The sequence below is a fragment of the Mustela putorius genome, unplaced genomic scaffold (assembly GCF_011764305.1).
Source record: "Mustela putorius furo isolate JIRA1106 unplaced genomic scaffold, ASM1176430v1.1 tig00003834_pilon_pilon_pilon, whole genome shotgun sequence".
Classification (NCBI taxonomy): Eukaryota; Metazoa; Chordata; class Mammalia; order Carnivora; family Mustelidae; genus Mustela; species Mustela putorius.
Window position 1 is genome coordinate 80,959,800 of NW_025421987.1, and position 24,502 is coordinate 80,984,301.

A 24,502-nucleotide genomic window follows, 5' to 3' on the forward strand; every position below is an offset into this window, starting at 1 on the left:
TTAAAGACATTTTCTGATAGGACCACAGTACTCTCACGCATACAGACCCATGGCAAACACCTTGCCATGGGGGCACGTGTGGATACTGCTGACCTACCATGGAGTGGCAGGAACCAGAGAGATGTGAGGCTCCGTCCTTCAGTATCATGTGAGGGGACTGGGTTTAAATAGATACCTACCTGCTTATAATTGTAAAAAGAAATATCGTAAAAATAAACACTGCAAAGATACACAGTCTTAGGGTTTGTATCTTATCAATATCTTACACATCCAAAAGATAACTGAAAAAGCAATCCCCAGTAAGTTTTTAAAAATGAAATGCATGTTTCATTATTTTTAGCTCCATATCAATTTGGTGCTAGAACTGCACAGAGAAAATAATGATTTCAAGTTATTAACACGGTATTTTTACTATATATGGTCAGCGGAATGTATTCTAGGGACAAACAGAGCTGCAAAGAAAGCATGAACTTCATGCATTGAATAGTTTAATTGTTAACAGTCACATTAGTATTATTTTGAAACTGTTTTTTACATTTCAGGATAAAGCAAATGTTAACTATGTTAATGTTGTCAGGAATCAAGATTTCCCACAGTAGTATATATATCTCCCTTATAATGTTAAATTTGAATTGGAAATATCAGTAGGAGCCTGTGATTTTTTTAATTTCCAGAAATACGTATTTTACAGCTCTGACCACTGAAAAGGCCTAGATGTAATGACAGCACAGATTGTGGCCTTTAAATACCATTTCCCACTCAAGAAGCCAAGGCTCCTTGCAGAAATGAGTGATTCCAGATCTAGGACCTGAGATACGTGTGTGTGTGTGTGTGTGTGTGTGTGTGTGTACAAAATTCATCATATAGTCATTTAATTACCTAGCATGTCTTAGGTGAAAAGGTCCCGGGGGATGCACTTGATTTAACCAAAAAAGGTTCATTTGTAAAATCAGAATGACTATTATTTTAGAAGGCGGAGTAAAACTATCAAATAAACTGGCTATTTATATTTGCATTCTCTATCTGTGGACAGATCTTAGGAGAGCAAATTATGCAAAAGTAGTTTGGGGAGCAGAAAGCCAGAGTGAACAGAGGTAGCTGGGCAATCCCAGTGGCTGATCTCGTCAAGGCGGGATCTTCTGAGGCATCCATCGCTGCATAAGTGACGCGACATGCACCTATTACTTGAAGAGGATTCTTGTGCTCTAAACAGCATAGGTACTAAGCTGCCTCTGTAGGATCATTCACTCTCCTGAGCCACTGCCCCTGCTGGGTCATTAACTCTCAGAAGGCAGTCTTTATTCCTAGGATCCAGGTTCAAGGCCAGAACAGGCTACCTTTTGTGACCTCCCATCTGCATTTGCACCAGCTACTGATGAGGTGGTTACTGCCATGCAATAGAATTAATTGGCCAAAGAGAAGGAAACTGAGGCCCAAGCCTAAGTGGTCGGCGGAGGGCGGGGGGTACCCCACAGTAGAAAAGTGAGAGGTAGAGAAGTAGTCTCTTCAGAAGGGGGTTCCTGTTTGCTCCTTTCTTTTTCACTTTTTTCCTTTAACAACATTGTCCACTTAAGGAGTTTAGAATCAGTATGCTTTCTGAAGCAAAACCTGGTAATCAGAAGCCCTGAAGTGAATCTCTAACAGAAGTTTCCTGTCTATGGCTGAGTCGGTTTGCACACACTGACATTACTGACATAGGCATGAACTTGACTATCCCCTGTGTGTGAGCTGTGCATAGGCTGAAACCCAAATTATTTTTGGTCCCCATTACAGATGTTAGCCTGTGTTCCATTTTTAACTCTGACGTAGGCACATGCACTGGTTGCCCAGGAGACACGAATCTGGGCAAACCCTGGAGAGAAGTGCCCTGAGGGAGGGCAAATTTTGTTTCTTTGTGGTCCTGCTTGCCCACAGCCTCCATTCTTACCCTCTCATTCCCGTCCACCAACCACAGAGACCCAGGTGAACACACCCCCTGGGGGAATGGTGGGCAGAGCTGAACCTCATTGGGTGGCAGTGGCCAGCAAGGTAAGACTCCCTTCTCTGCGGGTGGGCTGCAGTGCTCACATCCCACCTGCTCAACAGAGTCAGATCTGGCCTCTGACTGGGTCACATCTCAGTAAGCACTCTCAGCCCCCAAAGCCAATCCTTTGTCACACCTGCTCCCCATTACAGTTGTCCACATAATGATGTGTTGGATTCATGTCTGCTTCTTTCCCCCGGAGGGCAGGGACCACGTGTACTTTGTCTGCCAATGCACATCCAGCACCTAATATACTCCCCAACCAGAGGAGGTACTCAACTGCGTGAGTGGATCCCAGACAATTTGCCAGTGGGGAGAACCTTAGAAGATACCCACGCTGCTTTCCTTATTTGATGAGGGAGGTGAAGCAATTTCTCAAAATCCCATGGGCGTTCAGAAAGGCAGCATTAAGCAGGGGTTAAGCCCATAGACTCTGAATGCAGAATGCCTGGGTTCAATCCAGGCTCTACCACTTACTGGCTCAGGAGTGTCTACATTAACTTAATGGCTCTGTGCCTCAATCTCCTCATCTGGAAAATGGGGATGATTGTACCATCCAACAGAGTTATTATAGGGATTAAATAATATTTATAAAGAGCTTCAAATACTCGGTACATAGTAAGCATTATACATATTTGTTGGTTAGAAGCTGGAATAGGGCCAAATTCTGGGTCTCTTGATTCCCTATCCAGCATTTTTCCCCAAACTGATTAATGTTACTCTGTCATTGGACCAGTGCTGTCCAATAGAATTTTCTGTCATGATGGAAAGGCTCCACACTGTTCAATCCGATAGCCCACTGGCTATATGGGGCTGCTGTGCCCTTGAAATGTGGCTAGCATGATGGAGGAAATTAATTTTTAATTTAGTCTAATTTTAATTAATTAGAATTTGAATTTGGGCTACTCTGACAGCCAGTCAGGAGCAGGAATTCTTACAGCGGCCAAGTCATCATGGCTGACAAGAGTCTGGCTGCCCGTTAAGCCCAGCAACATCCTTCTGAGCACCAGCAGCACATTCTCCTAGAAGCCAGTAAACTCCTCCCCCACATCTTTATTTTGGTCAGGCCTCCCAGGCCAGACACCTGGCATCAAGGCAGTGTTGCCCCTCTATCAAGGTAGCTGGGCAGATTGGCACACCCCCCAGAACTGTGGTAGAGTAAACCAATTAAGAGCCTTTTTCTTTTTCTCTAAGGACATACACCATGAATTTAAAAACAACAACAATATATGAATAAACAAAAACTTTCAAAGGTCTAATGTGAACATTTTTAAAACCAGTTTTAGAATACATATTCTTCAAGAACATTTAAAATGCTACTTTTGGAGAACTTCTCTTCCATATGTATAGATATCTCCTGCCATTAAAAAAAAAAAAATCAATCCAAGGAAAAGACAAGACCTCAACTGGTTGGATTCCAAATTAAGCTACAGCTTGAGCTAAAAATAGCTTGCTAGTGTTGAGGATCTGTCCTCTGAATTTAAATGGCTTGCTTCTCTCCCAGAGGACAGCATTCACTGTGTCTGATCGCAGGACTGGACTCTGGAAAAGCACACTTTATGTTTTCTCTGGACTCATTTCTGTGCTGTGTTCAAAGCAGAGTAAAAGTAACCAACCATCGTTTTAAGTGCTATACATATGCATTGTTATGTATAATGAGCATAAATCTCCGTGTGTGTATGTAATTCAGCTTTGTGTAGGTAATCCTGAAGGTATGTTCTGAAATATATTTTACTTTTTTTTTCTTCCCCAAACATATTACTGTTTACTTTACTAAAATGTATCATCCCCATTTATCACTGAAAAGACTTTATTCTTTTTAATTTCAAAAACAATCTCTGTTTTCAGGGAGCCTGTGTGGCTCAGTTGGTTGTGTCTGACTTGGGCTCAGGTCATGATCCCAGGCTCCTGGGATGGAGCCCTGTGTCAGGCTCCCTGCTTAGCAGGGAGTCGGCTTTCCCTTCTCCCTCTGCCCCTCCAATCCCTATATATGCACAAACACACACACTCTCTCTCTCAAATAAATAAATAAATTCTTTAAAAAAAAAAAACAAAAACCAACTCTTTTTTTTTCTCTTGGCACTCTGGGAGAAGACCAGAATTGGATGGTGAAGACCAGAAGAGAAAAATAAGAAATGGCAAGTTGCAGGCTCAATTTGTGGTTTAAAAAAATTATATACATATGGGCGCCTGGGTGGCTCAGTGGGTTAAGCCGCTGCCTTCGGCTCAGGTCATGATCTCAGAGTCCTGGGATCGAGTCCCGCAACGGGCTCTCTGCTCGGCGGAGAGCCTGCTTCCCTCTCTCTCTCTCTTCCTGCCTCTCCATCTACTTGTGATTTCTCTCTGTCAAATAAATAAATAAAATCTTAAAAAAAAAAAACAGTGTTTAAAAAAAATTATATACATATATATATTTTTAAATGGATTGAATTAATACATACTTAATATTTTTCCAATACCATATAAAGTAGGTATAAGGCATTTGTCATCAGCTATACATGCACATATTTTAAGTAATCAAGTCATTCTGTAAACCTTATGAATTATTTCTTAGGAAGGACAATTCTGCAAATGTCCATACCTGTGCAGCTGCCGCCAAAGTCCTCCTTCTTCACTACTTTCGCCACAAGACAATGCACTTTAGGTGTAAGAGCCATGTTTCCCAGCATCAGTCTGTTCTTTCCCACCTACCTCTTTAAAAAAAATGTTTGAAGACATCTGAAATTCCACTCTCTTATGGATAACCACAGCTCAAGTTTGGTGTTTTCCTTCCTGATTCTTCATGCTGTCAACCCCTTCCTGGTTGTCATTGGCATGAAACCAACATTTTAATTCAACACTTTTTGGGGGTAGATCTATGTAGAATAAGGCTCTGTACTGGGAAAGGATGATGGTAGATGAATCAGAACTATCTGGCCTCCCCAGAACTCAGAGGCACTGAGCCATGGACTGATAGAAAATGGAGAATATGTAAAATTATGAAAGAGAGAACCCCTGCTTTGTGAGCTCAGCTGAGAAAAGAGAATTTCCTTCAGGGAGGTTGGGGACAGGCTTCCAGGCAGAAACTGCATCTAGACTGAGTTGTGAAATGTAGGTATGACGTGGACCAAGATGGAGACTGGCACTCAGATGCTGGGAGCTACACAAGTACAGACAAAAAGGAATATGCCTCAAGTAAAACCTGAAGCATTTAGTTTAAAACATTGAAGGAGCTTAAGGGGAAGCAGGGTGGGAAGCAAGCCTCAGGCATCATTAGGTTGGATCATCTCTGAAGCCAGTGAGGAGACCTTCAGTTTCAAAGTAAGGGACGGAGGCAGAGTGTTGCCAGAGGGAATTGTGAAACCCCTCTCCTCCCATTCATATGTTGAAGCTCTAACCCAGTGAGACAATGTTTGGAGATAGGACTTTTAAGGAAGTAGTTAAGGCTAAATGAGGTCGTGAGGGTGGGGTCCTAATCCAATAGGACTGGAGTCAGGTAAAGAGACTAGGAGTGTGTGTGCTCTGGGAAAAGGTTACATGGAAGCGGCAAAGGGGTGGCCATCTGTAAGCCATCAAACGGTCTCACCAGAAACAGCGCTGCCAGCGTCTTGATCTTCGACTTCCACGCTTCAGAACTGTGGAAAAAAAATAAAGTTTCTGTTGTTGAAGCTTCCCAGTCTGTGGTATTTTGTTGAGACAGTCCTAGCAGACAAAGACATAGAGTTTAACATTTGGTTTAGGGCATTTCTTGGTTCTTTTTTTTTTTTTTCCTTCAAAATTTTATTTATTTATTTGAGAGAGAGAGAGAGAGAGAGAAAGCATGTGCATGCACCTGAACAGGGGGACAGGCAGAGGGAAAGAGAGAAGCAGACTCCTTGCTGAGCAGGGAGCCTTACATGCTGCTCAATCCTTGGACCCTGGGGGATGACCTGAGCCTAAGGCAGGTGCTTAACCAACTGCACCACCCAGACACCCCAAATATTTCTTGGTTCTTACTAAAGAATGGACTTCAGAATAGTCATATCTTAAAATAATGGAATTGTTCTTACCCCTTCAAGCTTTGCTTCTGCATTTAAACAGCGACTCCATTGCTGTTACTTAGTATGATAACCTGATATTGAGCACCCCCATTCATATTTACAGTATGTTTCTTTTTTTTTATTTTAGATTTTATTTATGTATTTGACACAGAGAGAGCACAAGCAGAGGGAGAGGCAGAGGGAGAGGGAGAAGCAGTTTCCCCGAAGAGCCACCCAGGATCATATAGGAGTATGCTAACTTCTATATAAATATTCAGAAGTCACGCTGAGTGATTTCAGTAAAATGACCTAATAATAAACATAACAATAAAATTAATACAACAGTAACATCATTAACACTGAGTACTTATAATGTAGCAGACACCACTCTAAGTGCTCCTCAGGTATTGATTCATTTAACCCTCAAACAATCACATCAAGTAGTTACTATTTTTATGCCCATTTCGCAGAGGAGGAAAGCAAGCACAGGAAGGCTAAGTGACCTGCCCCCAGGGGTTTTATAGCTATGAACTGAGGCTGATAAACTGGAATTGATGTAATACCTAGATATCGATCAATATATTAACATTCTAATATTAATTTGACATTGCCATTTGACAATGCATTGAGGACAATTTGTTTATTTTCAGATGCAACTCAAAATGTAAGTAGAATATAAGTTCTGTGATGAAACTAAGTGTTAACACCAGGTGCTGTGTGAGTCAAAGGCAGGTTGTATTTGGCTTCAAACTACACTCAAGCTTTCCTTACCTCTCTCCACTCCATTATCACCGAAGAGAAAACATATTACACTAAAATTTGCAGATATCTGAGCAAACTTTCTCATAAGATTCTAATATCTGAACCAAAAATGGAGTTTCTTGACCCTACAAAGCTGAGAGCTACCCTTTGGTCCCTGGAGGGCCACTCTTTACGGCTCTGTTTGAATTGTCTGCTGATCTTTCCTGGACATCTCTATTTTATTCTCTAACTCAACACTGTCTGTATTATTTTTATTGCAAATCTGAACTCATCTGCTTCTGGGCCAAGACCCTGTCAAGTTGTACTCTAGATTGAGTTTTCTTCACCTGCTTGCATAAACTTTGAAAAATAGAGAACAAAAATCTTCCTCTCTCTTTTCCTTGTTGCCAGTCCCTTACAGGATAGATAAATTACAGTGTTACACACATCAAAGATCCTCAATAAACTGAGCTATAGGAAAATTATTTTTGGCATCATTCCCAGAATTAATCACAAAATTTACTTTTATATAGGACTGGTACAAATGGTCATGGTAGAACCACAAGGAGGTTTAAGGGAAAGGGGAAGGAACTTCTGTGAACAATTCCCTAATGTAGAGGGTAAGACTGTTAAGTGTGCATTGCTCTGGAGAAAGGGTCGTTTAGCAATTAAATAGTTAAACCTTGAGTGAATGCAGGCAGCAGCTGGAAGAAGCGTTTATAGTGCGAGGCAGGAAGCGGGGAGTCAGTGACTTCTGCTGGCAGGAAGGAGTAGAGAAGGCGGAGGGAGAACAGAGCAGGGCACCGGATTTTTAGTTGTTATCAGCCTGGAAGACTTTCTTGCACAGTTTGGAACCAGATATAGGCCAGAAAACTACTCCCGTGGCTGCACAAAGGATGAAAAGGTGCTGACTGCACATGGAGAGAAGCCAAAGTCGGGAGATACAGGCATTGTGATCAGAATACATTTGGAACTTCCAGATCTGAATGGAACTACACGAGAGTAGGAACTGAGATGCCTAGACATCTAGAAATACTGTTGATAAAGCCTTCTTAAGTAATAGGCATAATACCTAACCTTTATTTAGCCATTTTTACATGCGAAGAACTATATTGTCTCATATTTGTTATCCCATTTATGTCTCAAGAACCCAATGAGGAATGTGCCTGTTTTCGAAATTATTCCTCGTTTTATAAATGAGCAAATTGAGGCTTTGTAGGTTAAATCATTTGCCCAAGGTTATAAATTTAAAGTTTGACCCTGTCAAAGTACAAATTTTTACGTGATCTCTATACAAACATATAATGTGAAAGATTTACTTACCTCATTTATGAGAGAACCAGCTGTTTCAAAGGGGAGGATCTAAGATTGTGTGTGTGTGTGTGTGTGTGTGCGCGCGCGCACGCGCACATGTCTCACCAGTGGAAGAAAAGGATGCCGGACAAGATTGCAAAAGATACAGAATAGAAAACTGACTAATGTTCCACAGAGCAATAAAACCAAACATTCAGGGTTATTTTCTATGGGACATAAATCATTTTTATCTCTATAGAACAAAAATAAGTTGCAATGTAACAATCTTCTAGACATTATCTACTTTCTTTTTTTTTTTGAGAAGTTTTTTTAAAATTTATTTTTTATTTATTTTCAGCATAACAGTATTCATTATTTTTGCACCACACCCGTGCCCTCTCTAATACCCACCACCTGGTTCCCCCAACCTCCCACCCCCTACCCCTTCAAAACCCTCAGATTTTTTTTTTTAAAGATTTTATTTATTTATTTGTCAGAGAGAGAGCGAGCGAGAGTGAGCACAGGCAGACAGAGTGGCAGGCAGAGTCAGAGGGAGAAGCAGGCTCCCTGCTGTGGGACTCGATCCCAGGACGCTGGGATCATGACCTGAGCCAAAGGCAGCTGCTTAACCAACTGAGCCATCCAGGCGTCCCCTCTCAGATGGTTTTTCAGAGTCCATAGTCTCTCATGGTTCACCTTCCCTTCCAATTTCCCCGAACATTATCTACTTTCTGGAGGGCTTTTCCGAAACATAGTTGGTACATAATGTTACATTAGTTTTAAGTGTATAGCATAGTGATTTGACAAGTCTGTATGTTATGCTGGGCTCACAAGTGTGGCTACCATCTGTCACCATACAACACTGTTTCAATACTATTCACTGTATTTCCCATGTTGTACCTTTTATCTCTGGGATTTACTCATCCTATAACTGGAAGCCTGTATCTCCCACACCCTCTCACCCATTTTGCTCATACCCTACCCCACTCCCCTCTGGCAACCATCAGTTTGTTCTCCACTAACATCTACTTTTAAAGACTTGGAGCCCTAATTAATAAAACATAACAGATCAAACAAAATTACATCCCTGAGGTAATCAGGTGCTCTCAGGTGGACTCATTAGACAAGGTTGTCTACAGCAGTACCTAATAGAACTTTCCATGGTGTTGAAAATGTTCTTATAGTTGCAGTGTCCAGTCAAGTTGCCACAAGCCACACATGGCTATGAAGGACTAGAAATGTGACTACTGGAGAAACTAAATTTTAATTAATTTAAATTGAGAGTCATACATGATTAGTGACTACTGTACTGGATTGTGCTAGATGACACAGCTCAAAGACTTAGAGCACAGTTTACAGAGTCCCTGCGTGACTCAAGTGCCGGTAAATTTTTAGAAGCACTGTTATTGGTGATACGGACAAACAGTGTTTGCTGCCCACATTTTGAAAAATGCTGTTCAAATCCATGCCCTTCTAGAAACCACTTTCTGTAAGAGGAAAAGGTGGTGGTATAGATCCCATTTAAGGGATGAGTAATAGAGAGTCAACTGCTGATGGCAATACAATTAGTCAGTGGTAAAAGTGGGATTCTGGCCCAAGTGTGCCTGGTTGAAAGGCTGAAATCTCAAATGGCCTACAGAGACTGAATAGGTCAAACAGAGGGATCTAATGGTTTGGTTATAAAGCAAACTGAAAGCAACTAGTCAAGATTCAGTTGATTTGGGTCCAGAATTTCCAGATCTTATAAATTTTCAGAAAATCAGTTCTGGACTTTTATGTGAGACAATCTTGATTTTTAAAACCTTGTATGGACCAGGGTGCCTGGGGAGCTCAGTCAGTTAAGCATCCAACTTTTGATTTCTGCTCAGGTCAGGATCTCAGGGTCTTGAAAGGGGGCCTGCACTGGGCTTCATGCTCAATGGGGAGTCTACTCGTGATTCTCCCTCTCCCTCTGCCCCTCCCACCACAGGCATGCACACTCTCTCTATATAAATAAATTAATAGATCTGAAAAAAAAAACAAAACCAAAAACCTGCATGGACCAATACAAAAACAAGTTTGTGGTCCTAAGATGGGCCATAAACCACCATTTTTCAACCCTGGTTAGATCGACAATGTAAAAGTTTTCTTCTTTTCACCTCACTGCTTCTACAGGGAACTGAAAACAGGGATTTGGTCTTTCCAGACCTTTCTAGGCAGAGTCAAGGGTTTCTCACAGCAATATGACCCTTTCAGTATTTGTCACATATGGCTAAACGGTTATTTACATGTTTCTCTTTTTGGCGAGAATGCTAGTCCCTGGAGGAGAAGGACATCTACTCAGCTATCTATTGCCAGCACAACGCCTAGCAAAAAGAAAGCATTTCATACATGTTGCTGAATGAGTATGCATAAAAATGAGAAGCTTAGACAGAGTTGCTATGGCCCATTTCTTTTTTCACTTTAAACTTCTGTGGGCCAAAGGGATTCATTTCCTTATTGTTGTTCTGTTTTGTTTTGTTTTAAAGATTGTATTTATTTATTTGACAGAGAGAGAGGTCACAGGTAGCAGAGAGGCAGGCAGGGAGAGTGGGGGCAGGGGAGGGGAAGCAGGCTCCCCGCAGAGCAGAGAGCCTGATGTGGGCCTTGATCCCAGGACTCCAAGACCACAACCTGAGCCAAGAGCAGAGGCCCAACCCACTGAGCCACCCAGGCGCCCTGTTCTGTTGTTTTTAAACCTAGACTCGGGCTTCCACACAAGTATTACACACAGTAATTCAAAAATAATCTCAAAATAATAATGGCTACCATCTTCAGTGGCTCAGTTGCCTTGGGCTCAAGCACCTGCCTTGGGCTCAAGTCATGATCCCAGGGTCCTGGAACTGATTCCTCCATAGTCCTGCTATGTCCTGAGTCCTGCTCAGTCCGGAGCCTGCTTCTCCCTCTGCCTGCCACTCCCCCTGCTTGTGTGCTCTCTCTCTCTGTCTGACAAATAAATAAAATTAAAAAAAAAAAAAAAAAGCTACCATTTTTTTTAAAGCACATTATGTAAAAGGTTCTTTCTCTATATGATCTTATTTAATCCCTCCAGTAACCCAAGGAAGTTAACACGATCACCTCTATTTTACTGACGAGAAAACAGATTCAAAATTGTTAAGTGAATTGCCCAAGTTCACACAGCTCTCAACTCCATTGCCTCTAGTATTCATGCTCTGAGTTCTGCTCAGCAGCTCCCACTCTACTCTTTTTTAAAAGATTTTATTTATTTATTTGAGAGAGAGAGCGAGAGAGCAAGAGAGAGAGAGCATGAGCAGGGTGAGGAGCAGAGGGAGAAGCAGGAGGTCTGGGTCTCTTAGTAGGAGAGCCTGCCAGAATGGAGCAAACCAGGCAACTGGGCCACGGAGGTGCAGCACTGGTGTCCGTGGAACAAAACGGGTGGTCTGAGCAGGCTCGCTGCCAGAAGAGCTAGAATGAAGAACCCAAAGCTCAAAGCCAGAAAGAATCTGTGAGGGATGGGAACTTAGGGAGGGGCGGATTGTGTGGGCATCAGAGTCATACAGGTTCTCTTTGCATGGGCTCTGAAGCTTAATACTTGGGGAAATCCCAGGAAGGGACAAATACTGAAATATCCCAGGGTGGTGCCAGGTGCCAAAGCAAGGCTCCATGGGTAGTCATTGACCAATTAACTGTCACAGATGTGACCATAAGAGATTCACTTATGGATGTTTCTTACCCTTAAAATTCAAGCAAAACAGGGCGCCTGGGTGTTTTAAGAATCAAACTTGTCCTGGGATCAAGTCTCTCATCAGCCTCCTTGGGGAGTCTGTGTGTCTCCATCTCCCTCTCTGTCCTTCCCTCCTGCTCAAACACATGCATTCTCTCTCTCAAATAAGTAAATAAGGGACACCTGGGTGGCTCAGTCATTAAGCGTCTGCCTTTAGCTCTGGTCATGATCTAAGGGTCCTGGGATCAAGTCCCACATAGGGCTCCTGCTCAGTAGGGAGCCTGCCTCTCCCTCTGCCCTCCCCTCTGCTTGTGTGCCTTCTCTCTCCCTGACTCTCTCAAATAAATAAATAAATAAATAAATAAATAAAATCTTTCAAATAAGTAAATTAAATCTTGACCAAAAAAATTCAAGCAAAACAAAGGTTCAGAAAATTTGAGAACACTAATGCAACCCAGTGGATATTTCGAATTGTATTTTTTCCTCCTCCCTCCCCATTTCCCACACCAGCAGTCCCCACTCCATGAAGACATTAACCATTCAAAATATATTTATCCACTCATTTGTTGTTGGTGGTTTTTAAAGAATTTATTTATTTATTTGACAGAGAGATCACAAGTAGGCAGAGCGGCAGGCAGAGAGAGAGAGGGAAGGAAGCAGGCTCCCTGCTGAGCAGAGAGCCCAATGCGATGCGGGGCTCCATCCCAGGACCCTGAGATAATGACCTGAGCTGAAGGCAGAGGCTATAACCCACTGAGCCACCCACGTGCCCCTAGGCACTCATTTGTTTTAAGAATCAAACTGAAGGGGCACCTGGGTGGCTCAGTGGGTTAAGCCTCTGCCTTCAGCTCAGGTCATGGTCTCAGGGTCCTGGGATGGGCTCTCTGCTCAGCAGGGAGCCTGCTTCCCCCTCTATCTCTGCCTGCTTGTGATCTCTCTCTCTGCATCAAATAAATAAATAAAATCTTAAAAAAAAGAAAAAGGAGAATCAGACTGAAATCCATTTGCACACTCCATGAAATGGTGTTTGCTTTCAAGGAGAACATAACAGAGCTGGGGAAGTTCCAAAGCAGAAATTCCAAAATGACCAAAGGCGAGAGAACGACCTCCAGGGGTGTGGACTCCGAGTCGTGGGACTGTGGTGGAGACTTAGGAAAGTGGTATGACTCAGGCCCTTGAAGTGAGGAAAGGAGTGCACCATGTGAATGGAGACAGAATTTTCCATCAGACTCCATACCAAAAGGGCACACGATTTGAAGCTTGAAAAGAGGTATGCTACAATCTGACACACTTGGTACAACTTTATGGTATCTTCTGCTCAAGAAGTGGTTCAGGCTGAAAATAGAATGTGTCTCCCCAAAGAGGTAAATATATTTGATCATCAAATTCACAGAGAATCTAAGAGATTCTAAGGGTGTTTGAGGACAAGATATATTTCTGATCCTCTATGGTTGGCATCCTCAAGGCAAGCATGCTCAAGAACAAAAAGTCCCTATATCTAATGTAAACATGTTTTCAGTATTTGCTCAGACATAAAATGACTTCAGCATTTTGCAAAGGATTTCCTTAGAAAACAACTTTTGCTCAATGTTTTTAATTTCATCTGAAATGTAAATAAACGAATTTTAATGACAACAAAACATACATTCTTAAGAGTATACAATAGTAAGAACTTATTTTGAAATGAAAGAGCCACCAACAGAAATAGAATATTGAAGTGCAGGGGAGAGCTTGATTTTCTAATATTAGATTGAGTGCATTTCTTTTTTTTTTTTTTTAAAGATTTTATTTATTTGAGACCACAAGTAGGCAGAGAGGCAGGCTGAAAGAGAGAGAGGAAGAAGCAGGCTCCCTCCGAGCAGCGGCTTAACCCACTGAGCCACCCAGGTGCCCCAGATTGAGTGCATTTCAAAACAGAATGAAATTCAGCTTAACTATAATGGGGTTTCTCCTCAACCCAGAATGATTTACTTATTGCTGCCACAAAATGAAAACATATTTGTTAATGTGTAAAGTTGTAAAACTTACACTTGTATGGATAGAAAACTTAGAATTAGCATGATGTGACAGATCTATCCCATTTGGAACATATTAATTAAACATGTGGATAGATAACCTCAAGTATTATTTCTTTTTTTTTTAAGATTTAATTAATTTATTTATTTGACAGAGAGAGATCACAAGTAGGCAGAGAGGCAGACAGAGAGAGAGAGAGAGGAGGGCAGGCTCCTTGCTGAGCAAAGAGCCCAATGTGGGGATCGATCCGAGGACCCTGAGATCATGACCCGAGCCAAAGGCAGAGGCTTACTCACTGAGCCACCCAAGCGCCCCATCAAGTATTATTTCTTAAGACATTTTAAAAAATCAACCGCTTTACAAGGGACGTGAAATATTCCCTTTTTGAACAGATCCCAGATTTTCGCATGCCTGCCTTTGAGCCAAACTAGCTTTTCCTATTGACTTTACCAAGATGATTTTATGAAATACAACCACGCCTCACATTTTTTTCCCAGAAAAAAAAAAAAAAAAACAAAACCTGTGGCATATATAAATGTCTATGTGCAGTTTTTGAACAAATCCTGTCTTTTAAGGCAGAGCTGCAAGGACAAGGGAGGGGAGAGTTCTTTTCTGTACTGTGAAGTTTGGTTCTCTGTGAAATAGAATTTCATCAAACTGAATGTGTTATGAATTTTAAATATATTTGATGCTAAAAGGGAAAAAATAAGCATGCTGTCCTTTCTTGTAGGCTTGTCTTTAGCTGTGTCTGGTCATTACCTTGGCAACCCTTACAAATGGCCACTGACGTCAAAAAAAGAGGAAAAACACTGCTGAGAGCATACATTCCATACATTAGAGATCATTCTGAAGACTTCGAATTCTTAGGCTCATATAGGCACTACATGGCTTTAAGAGGAGCACAAGCAATCTTCCATTTACAAACATTCTTCATAAACTTATTAAGGTTGTAAGATCTGAAAAGATCATCTCTCAGTTTTTAATTTAAGCAAAATACAATTCAGTTACTCACTTGGGTGTTGTGTCTCACAGTAGCTGTCAATCCATAAAAAAGTGGGGGTCTGGCAAGTCTCAAAAACAAATGGAAGCTGTCCATTGCTTTTGAAAGTATTTTTCCCCAGTATTTTAGTATAAAAAATTTCAAACATAGGAATTCGAAAGAATTTTACAGTGGACACCTGTACATTGATCACCCAGAGTCATTACCATTCTACTCTACTGGCCCTATCACATACATATTCATCTACTCTCCATCCATCCATCCATCCATCCATCCATCCATCCATCCATCCATATATTGGTCCTTTTATCCTACCTTAAGCCATCTGTTTTTTGATATAAACATCAAAATTGCAGGCATGAGTATACTTCCTAAATAGTTCATCATGCATATCATTAACTATAGTTCAATATTTCTTTTGATTTAACATTTACAAACAATGAAATGCACAAATTTTAAATGTACATTTGCTGAGTTTTAAAAAATGCATATAAAAAATAAAAAATAAAAAATGCCTATAAATTTCTGCCAAGACGTAAAACACCACTATCAACCTATTCAGTTCCCATCTGCCTCTTCCCATTCAATCCCAACCCAACCATCCTCCCTATTTCGGAAAGTATTTTTTAGAGCTTTCCTTTAGGGCTTATTACTACTACTTCTTCTTCTTCTTCTTCTTCCTCTTCTTCTTCTTCTTTTAACTTCTTCTTTTTTAAAGATTGATATATTTATTTAGCCTGCGAGCAAGGAGGGGAGAAGCAGAGGGGTAGTGGGAGGGAGCCCCATGCAGACTCTGTGCTGAGCCGGATGTGGAGCTTGATCTCCCGCCCCTGAGATCATGACCCTGAGATCAACTCTGAGATCAGGACCTGAGCCAAGACCAAGAGTCAGTTGCTTAACTGACCATAGCACCCAGGCACCCTAAGAGCTTATTACTTCTAAGAGTCTCCTCCCTTGCACTGTCCCAAGGACTTCATTTATCCCTCAAACTGCAAGTTTACATGTTCAGTGACATTTAATATTAGTGTGGCCAGCATTTACTTCTGCTCTGTTCTAGCATTCGCCCTACTCCAACCATGTATTCATAATGCCCCATTTTCAGGGACAAGGGCAAAATCAAAACAGGCTGCATAATTCTCGAGGCCCAGTGAAAATGAAAATGCAAGACCCTTGTTCAATATTAAGAATTCCAAGATGGTGGGGTGCCTGGGTGGTGCAGTCGGTTGAGCATCTGACTCTTGGTTTTGGCTCACATTGTGATCTCAAGGATGTGAGATTTAGCCCTGTGTCCAGCTCTGCACTCTGCACTGTCTGCTTAAAACTCTCTCTCCCTCCCCCTCTGCCTCTCCCCTCCATTCTCTCTCGAATAAATAAATAAATAAATCTTTTTTAAACACATATTAAAACATTTATTAAGGTGATAAAAATACAGAGATTTTTTTCTCATATATATTTTTAATTTTTTTAGGAATTTTTAAAAATTTTTTATTTTTTTATAAACATATAATAATATATTTTTAACCCCCAGGGTACAGGTATGTGAATCGCCAGGTTTACACACTTCACAGCACTCACCATAGCGCATACCCTCCCCAATGTCCATAAAAAATATGGAACGCTTCATGAATTTGCGTGTCATCCTCACGCAGGGGCCATGCTAATCTTCTCTGTATCGTTCCAATTTTAGTATATGTGCTGCTGAAGCGAGCGCTAAATAAATAAATCTTTAAAAAATAATTTCAAGATGGTGACAATTGGGCATTAAATTAAGTTGCACAGGTTGTACACTCATGAAGCTGGCCTTGATCAAAATATTTAACAACTGCTAAGAGGTAGACCAGTTGATCAAATTGTAGGCCAGCCATAGTAGTTAAGGCGGGTTGTAGAGTTTCTCTTTTAGTGATGAAGAGGGGAGATTCAGGGGATGTGGCATGTGCCAACGTAGTGGGCAGCAGACAGGTCCTAGGGGATTCCAGCAGTGGTTATATAACAAATATATAAGGATGTATCAGGATTTCAGCCTTTGGGGATGGCCCCACTGGTGTCCACGGACTGATCAGCCCAGGCCCTAGTAAGTGAATCTGACAGCTTTTCTTGCAGGCCATGCCCCTGAATAAGTCATGAAGGAGGTTTTAACCCAAGCTGGCCTATGAGTTTTTTATTCGGAGCTGCAGAAACAGTACGTTCCCATCTCCCCCTTCCAGGTCCCCACTATGTAGTGCATTTTTACAAGAGGAACAAACCAGGATTTTTCGTGGTACTGATTACTTTCTTTAGGATCTCTATATATGCTCTTCTTATTTTCTTAAATAGATTTTATTTTTATTTTTCTTAAGATTTTATTTATTTATTTGAGAGGGAGAGAGAATGAGAGAGAGAAAGAGAGAGAGCCTAAGTTGGGAGAGAGGAAGAGGGACAAGCAGGCTCCAGCTGAGCAGGGAGCCTGATATAGGGATCAGTCCTAGGACCCTGTGATTGTGACCTGAGCCAAAGGCAGAGGCTTAACCGACTGAGCCACCCAGGCATGATTAGACCTTATTTTTAGAGCAGTTTTAGGTTCTCAGCAAAATTGAGCAGAAAGTACAGAGAGTTCCCATATGAGGTATATGGGTATATCCTCCTCCAACACATGCAGTCTCCCCCACTGTCAGCATCACAAACTGGAAGGATAAATTTGTTGCCATCCTTGAACCCACATTATGACCTCAAGTCCATAGTTTACATGAGGGTTCACACTTGGTGTTGTACATTCTCTTGAGTGTTGACAAATGTCTATTGGCACATACCCACCATTATAGCATTGCACAAAATAGTTTCACTGACCTAAAAATCTATGTCCTACCTGTTTGTCCCTCCCTCCCACCGCTGACAACCACTGATCCTTTCACTATCTCCATAGTTTAACCATAGCCAGAAAGTCATATAGCTGGGATCATACAGGATGTTATCTTTTCATATTGGCTTTTTTCACTTAGCAAGATGCATTTAAGGTTCTTCTATATTTTTTCATGGCTAGATAGCTCATTTCCATTGTCTAAACATACCACAGTTGACTTACGCATTTACCTACTGAAGGACATTACTTCCAGGTTTTGGCAATTATGACTAAAACTGTTATAAACATCTGTGTGCAAGTTTTGTGTAGACTTAAGTTTCAACTTATTTTGGTGAATTTGAAAGAGTACAATGGCTGGGTCATATGGTAAGTATATATTCAGGTTTGTTAGAAACAACGAGATTGTCTCCCAAAGTGGCTGCACCATTTTGCATTCTTACCCGCAGCCGGAGAGTCCCTTTTGCTCCCTAGCCCTCTCAACATTTGCTGTTGGCTGTGTTTTGGAGTTTGGCCATTCTGACGAGTATGTAGTAATTTCTTGTTTTGTTGTTGTTGTTGCTTTTTATTTTAGAGGGAGGGGAGGAACAGGAGGGGAGGGAGAGAGAATCTCGAGCAGACACTCCACCAAATGCAGAGCCTGACACAGGGCTCAATCTCACAATCCTGAGATCATGACCTGAACTGAAACCAAGAGTTTAACTGTTTAGCTGACTGAGCCATCAAGGTACCCCATGATATCTTGTTTTAATTTGTAATTCCCTAATGACATATGATGTTCAGCATCTCTTCATATGCTTGTTTGCCATCTGTATATCTTTTTTTTTCTTTGAAAAAATGTTATGGGCCTTTTGGATAGGAATAGGCATTTATTTGCCAAGAGGATGATCCCCTCATACTTCTACTGGAATCAACACAGAGCCTCCTCTTTGCTAATTCTGTTTGATCCCTACGCTTGTTGTCTGTGGTGATGAAACCTGGCCTACTCAGCACCACATAGGGGTTCAGGCCATGGATACCAAAGCTTACAGCATACTTGATTCCGAGATTAATGTGTTCTTGGATCCCCAAACCAAAGTTTCTAGTATCTGAGAAGTTTTTTTTTTTTGACTCATACACTCATGCCTTCAGACTTTCCTTTGGAATTTCTTCTGCATTGGCCCCACAGACTATGCAATCTTTTCATTTGTCCTGATCCCCAAGCGTCTGATGGTATATCTAGCTTTGGAGAACACAGGGCTCTACCACTGCTCTAGCGCTATGGCTGCCAGGATTAGTCTGTCTCCACTCTCTCAACACAGACATTGTGGCATGCAGGGTTCCCACATGGGGTTCTCTTTTTTCAACCTGATCCTGTGCCGTGATGGAGAATGGGGTAAATGTCTGTATACCTTCTTTGGTGATACGGGCTGCTCAGGACTTTTGCCCATTTTTTTAAATCAAGTTGTTTGTGCTTCTTTTTTCTTTTTTTCTCTCTTCTTTTAAAAAATATTTATTTATTAATTTATTTGACAGCCGGAGATCACAAGTAGGCAGAGAGGAGGCGGAGGGGTGGGAGAGCAGGCTCCCTGCTGAGCAGAGAGCTAGATGCGGGCTTGATCCCAGGACCCTGAGATCACAACCTGAGCTGAAGGCAGAGGCCTAACCCACTGAGCCACCCAGGCGTCCCTCTTATTATTGGAATTTAAAGGTTCTATGTATATTTTGGATAATAGAGTTTTTTTTTTTTTAATCAAATTTGTCTTTTACAAAACATTTCTCCCAGTCTGAAGTGTGTCCTCTCATTCTCTTCACAACATCTTTCACAGGAGCATTATCCACTTTTTTCATTCAAAAAATAACCTATTTGGGACGCCTGGGTGGCTCAGTTGGTTAAGTGTTTGCCTTCGGCTCAGGTCATGATCCCAAAGTCCTGGGATCACGTCCTGTGTTGGGGAGCAGGAAGCCCACTTCTCCCTCTGCCCCTCCAGGTTGGTGCACAAATGCGCACTCGATCTCTCTCTCTCTGACAAATAAATAAGTAAAATCGTAAAACAAAACAAGAAATACCCTATTCAACTTAGGGGACGACTCAGTAGTAAAGAAGACCCCTGCCTTCATGAAGCCTACACTTGAACAGAGAAAATGAGAAAGAAATGAAGGAATAAACATGTAACAGGCATTTAAGTTGAGATAGCTGCTGGGAAGAAATGTCAACAGGGTACTGGGTTAGACACTGACTGTGGAGACCTGCTGGGGCCAAAAGTAGAATAGACCCTAGTAGGAGTAAGAAAACAATTAGCAGTCTACTGGAGTCATACAGGAAAGAGACGAGCATGATCTGGAATGGAAGCCGTGGAGGTGACAAGAAGTATCCAGATTCTGGACACTTGTTCAAAGTGGAGCCGACAGAGCTTGCTCATGGACTGGCTGTAAGAGAAGTAAACGATTCAGGGATGAAAGCTAGGTTGGGGCCGGAGCAACCAAGTGAATGGTAGTAAAACTGGAGGGGAGTGGGAAAGGAACCCGTTAGGAGGGGACCAGGCTGCAGCGGGGGAAAAATCAAGTTAAAGTTCAGGTGGTGGCGATGTCCAAGTAGGCTACTGAGACTCAGCTCGAAAAGTTAGGATCGGAGCTTACAAACTTGGGGTTTACAATATAACAGTGTGCTGGATTTCTTTATAGGCCTTCCAAATTCTTTCTCCCTGCCTGTCCACTCTTCTTTCTGCCTCCATACTGACTAACCAGTATGGATTATGTGGATGGACTCCAGACTTCTGGTTTGGGTTGGATTCAGATCAGAAGGGAGGAGAGTAAGATGGGGTGGTTCATCCCCCCAGCACCCTCCCTGCACTTTTCCCTCAATGGCCTGAGTCCCTCCATGAAAATATATGACTTGTCAGGCAGGTCACACAACCGTCTCTCTCCCATGCCGTAAGTACTCCCTCCCTTCACCCCTGCAGGACTATGGTTGGGACAGCTCCTCCCCTCACTAGCTTCAGAGTAATGATACCTTTACACTTTCTAAAAAAATTTTATTTATTTGAGATACAGATTGAAAGAATGAGAGAGCAGAGAGCACAGAGCCAGGGGCAGGGTGGGAGACAGAAGGGCCGCGGGAGACACAGCCCGCTGAGCAGGGAGCTGGAGGCAGGGCTCAATCCCAGGACCCTGGGATCGTGACCTGAGCAGAAGGCAGAGGTTTAGCCAAATGAGCCACCAGGTGCCCCATCCTTACGCTTTTATAAACACTCCTTTAGTGGACCCTGCTTGAATTACCTTAACTTGAATGTCCCATCTGTTTCCTGTCGGTGCCTTGACTGAATTTAAAATAAGAGATTGGATGAGATCACTTAGGGAGTAAGAAGAGATAGAAAAGAAAAGAGACTTGAGGACTGACTCTTACATGGGCTGGAAAGAGGAGGTGAGTTCCACAAGGGGGAGGTCATTGACAGGGGAAGAAAATCAGTAACATGTGGTGGCTCAGTGAAGACAGGTTCAAGAAAGAGTCCTTCTGAAGTGGTCCAAGGCACCATTTACCTGGCACTCCCAGAATCTCTTGTTGCCCTCACTTACCATTCCTGACTCTTTTTTGCCTCTCTGGTGTCTTGAAATTGTTTTGTAATTTGACTTCTCTTTTTTTTTTTTTTTTAAAGATTTTTTTATTTATTTATTTATTTGTCAGAGAGTGAGCACAGGCAGACAGAGTGGCAGGCAGAGGCAGAGGGAGAAGCAGGCTCCCGGCTGAGCAAGGAGCCCGATGTGGGACTCGATCCTAGGACTCTGGGATCATGACCTGAGCCGAAGGCAGCCGCGTAACAAACTGAGCCACCCAGGCGTCCCTGTAATTTGACTTCTGACATCCCCAGATCAACCCATTTGTTGTATGTATCTCAGCCCAAAAAGATGTGGTTTTGAGTTTTCCTGGGAGGCTCTCAGCTGCACAAATCTACAGATGCTTTAAATGCAGAGGGAGAGGGAAGTGGATAGGCACTGACAAGGAGTTCATACACAAGGGCACACACAATTATTCTACACGTATCTCAGGTACTATGCTGTGAATATGGCCAAAGCAGAAGTGGTTTCATATGGACCACTGATGTTAGTACCTAACCTAGCATTCAGTACATGGTGGCAACGCGACAGATTTTTTTTTTTAAATTTTTTATTTTTTATAAACATATATTTTTATCCCCAGGGGTACAGGTCTGTGAATCGCCAGGTTTACACACTTCACAGCACTCACCATAGCACATACCCTCCCCAATGTCCATAACCCCATCCCCCGTGACAGATTTTTTTTTTTTAAGATTTTATTTATTTATTTGTCAGAGAGAGCGCACAAGCAGAGGGAGCAACAGGTAGAGGGAGAAGCAGGTTCCCAGCTGAGCAAGGAGCCTGATGTGGGACTCGATTTCAGCACCCTGGGATCATGACCCAAGCTGAAGGCAGTTGCTTAACAGACTGAGCCACCCAGGCGTCCCTCAACAGATTTTTTTTTTTTTTTAATGAATAAATGCTTTTTTTTTTTTTAAATGGCTTACTGTGATATGGTAAGTTTTTGGTGCATGAAACCTCCTTTATAGACTTGACAATGAATTCCTTTAATTGCTCTATTATAATATGGCCCCAATTATGCTTTTGTATATCCCATAATGCCTTGGTGTGAATGTTCTTTTATTTTTTTAAACAGAATTGTATTGAGAAGATGACAACATAACTTCTGCAGACGTGAAGGCTACGGATTTTGGTCCATTGGGCTCTAGGGCCATCACACAAATATATTAGTCCTGTATGTAGAGGCCGAAAAAAATTAAGGCCATCCCACCTCAGGTTTAGCCTTAGCATAAGTACAGCCATCTTAGCTCCCGCAGCCATCTCAGACCCCTGTGCCTAAGGGCTGAACTTTCCCCAACTTTACTTTAGTTCCAGAGACCCCCCCACCCTGCTTTAGTAAATGGAACCCATAAATACCCCTGCCTTAATTAAGCTCAGGGTCCAGGTCCCTACTCCACTGTGTCAGGTATCCTTGGGCCCAAGCTTAAGCTTGTCGAATAAACCCTCGTGTGATTGCGTTGGTGTTGGCTCCTTGGTGGTCTCTCAGATGCAAAAACTCGGGTATAACACTGTATTTTTAACAACCATCCTCTTTGTTTAAAGTATAAAACTGCTCACCACTAATATCTTGCCATTCCCAGAAAGCGTGCTTCTGGTAATTGGCAAGTTTTGGTAAAGGCTGTTTGCTATTTGCTGCCTCCATGTTAATGTGCTTGACTATTTCTTCAAGTCTCTTCATCCTATCCTGACTCAGGAGAGGTGAAAAACATCTCCCTCTTCTACAAAATGGAATTTGAATCCTGGCGGTGCCAACTGTAACTTTGTGTAAGTTTTCAACGGCTTTGAGTCTTAGTTTCTTTACCTATAAAATGAAATTCGTAGCACAATTGATCCTCAATATTTACAGATCCTGTATGTGCGAATTCATCTGCTTGCAAGGATTTGTTTGTAATCCCCGAATGATTACTCACAGCCCTTTTGGAGTCATTCGTGTACCTGTGAGGTCCAATGAACAATCTGAGTCACCTGACAGGCATGTTCCCAGCCAAGTTTAAACACGGTGATACTTTGCCTTCTGGCTTCAGACCACACTGTAAACAAGGAGTCTTTAGGTCTATTTTGGGCCACGGTTTTGCATTTTTGTGATTTCTCTTGGTGACTTTGCCATTTAACATGACCCCCAAGCATAGTGGTGAGGTGCTACCTGGTGTTCTCAAGCACGAGAAGGCTGCCACGTGCTCTACAGAAACAGACCTGTAGGTTCCATGAGCTTCATTCAGGCATGTGTTACAGCGCTGTTGGCTCTGAGGTCAATGTTAATGAATCAACTATATATATTAAATAAAACACCTTTAAACAGAAACACATAAAAACAAGATTATATATTAATCGATTGACGAAAATGTTGTGACCAGATTGCACGGGAACATAACCCTGTATTTTCTTTAGTAGCAATTGTTCAGTATTAACTAATCCAGTGTCTGCAAAGACTTCAAAGAAAGATAGCTAGGATTAGGATGGTGGCCCACCTTACAAACCTCACTTTAAGGTGGGCCACCATCCTAATCCTAGCTATCTTTCTTAAAAACCTCACTTCAGGGATGCCTGGGTGGCTCAGTTGGTCAAGCAGCTGCCTTTGGCTCAGGTCATGATCCCAGCGTCCTGGGATCAAGTCCCACATTGGGCTCCTTGCTCAGTAGGGAGCCTGCTTTTCCCTCTGCCTCTGCCTGCTATTCTGTCTGCCTGTGCTCGCTCTCTCCTCATCTCTCCCTCTGATAAATAAATAAAATCTTAAAAAAAAAAAAACCTCACTTTAATTTAAGTACATCCTTATTTAGTTAGTTCGTTTTTTAAGGAGATAGAAGTTTACTGAATACACTGCAAGGGAGGGGTAGGTAGGATAGCAGAGGATAGCTGATTACCTCTTTAAAAAACTTATCTCCAGGGCATCTGGGTGACTCAGTTGTTAAGCATCTGCCTTGGGCTCAGGTCCTGATCCCAGGGTCCTGTGACCCAGCCCTGAACCAGGTTCCCTGCTCAGCGGGGAGTCTGCTTCTCCACTCCCTCAGCTCCTCCTCACTGCACAAGCATTCTCTCTCTCTATCAAATAAATAAATAAAATTTAAAAAAGAACTTATCTCCAACTACAGTTACATTCTGAGGTAAGGATTAGGACTTCAGCATATAAGTTTGGGGGGACCCAATATAACCCATAGCACAGCCTATCCATCCATGACCAGGTTCTCCAGCCAGCCAAACTGGCCACACGGCATTCCCTGAAGTTTCCTTGCGCCTGGGCGTTTTCTCACAAGATGACATCCTTACAGCATCCCCTATTTTTGCCTATTCAAGTGAAATC

At 42.2% G+C, this 24,502-nt stretch overlaps 1 long non-coding RNA gene and 1 other non-coding gene across 2 annotated transcripts; both read right to left on the bottom strand.

Annotated features, from left to right (window-relative positions):
- Positions 1-4,557: 4,557 nt before the first annotated feature.
- Positions 4,558-8,151, bottom strand: LOC106006193. Its single transcript, XR_001180132.2, has 3 exons — positions 8,086-8,151; positions 5,589-5,637; positions 4,558-4,716 (listed from the first exon to the last, which is right to left on the bottom strand). It is a non-coding gene; the product is annotated as an uncharacterized LOC106006193 (long non-coding RNA).
- An 8,227-nt stretch (positions 8,152-16,378) lies between these two features.
- LOC123394576 lies at positions 16,379-16,485 on the bottom strand. Its single transcript, XR_006609335.1, has one exon. It is a non-coding gene; the product is annotated as a U6 spliceosomal RNA (small nuclear RNA).
- Positions 16,486-24,502: the final 8,017 nt, after the last annotated feature.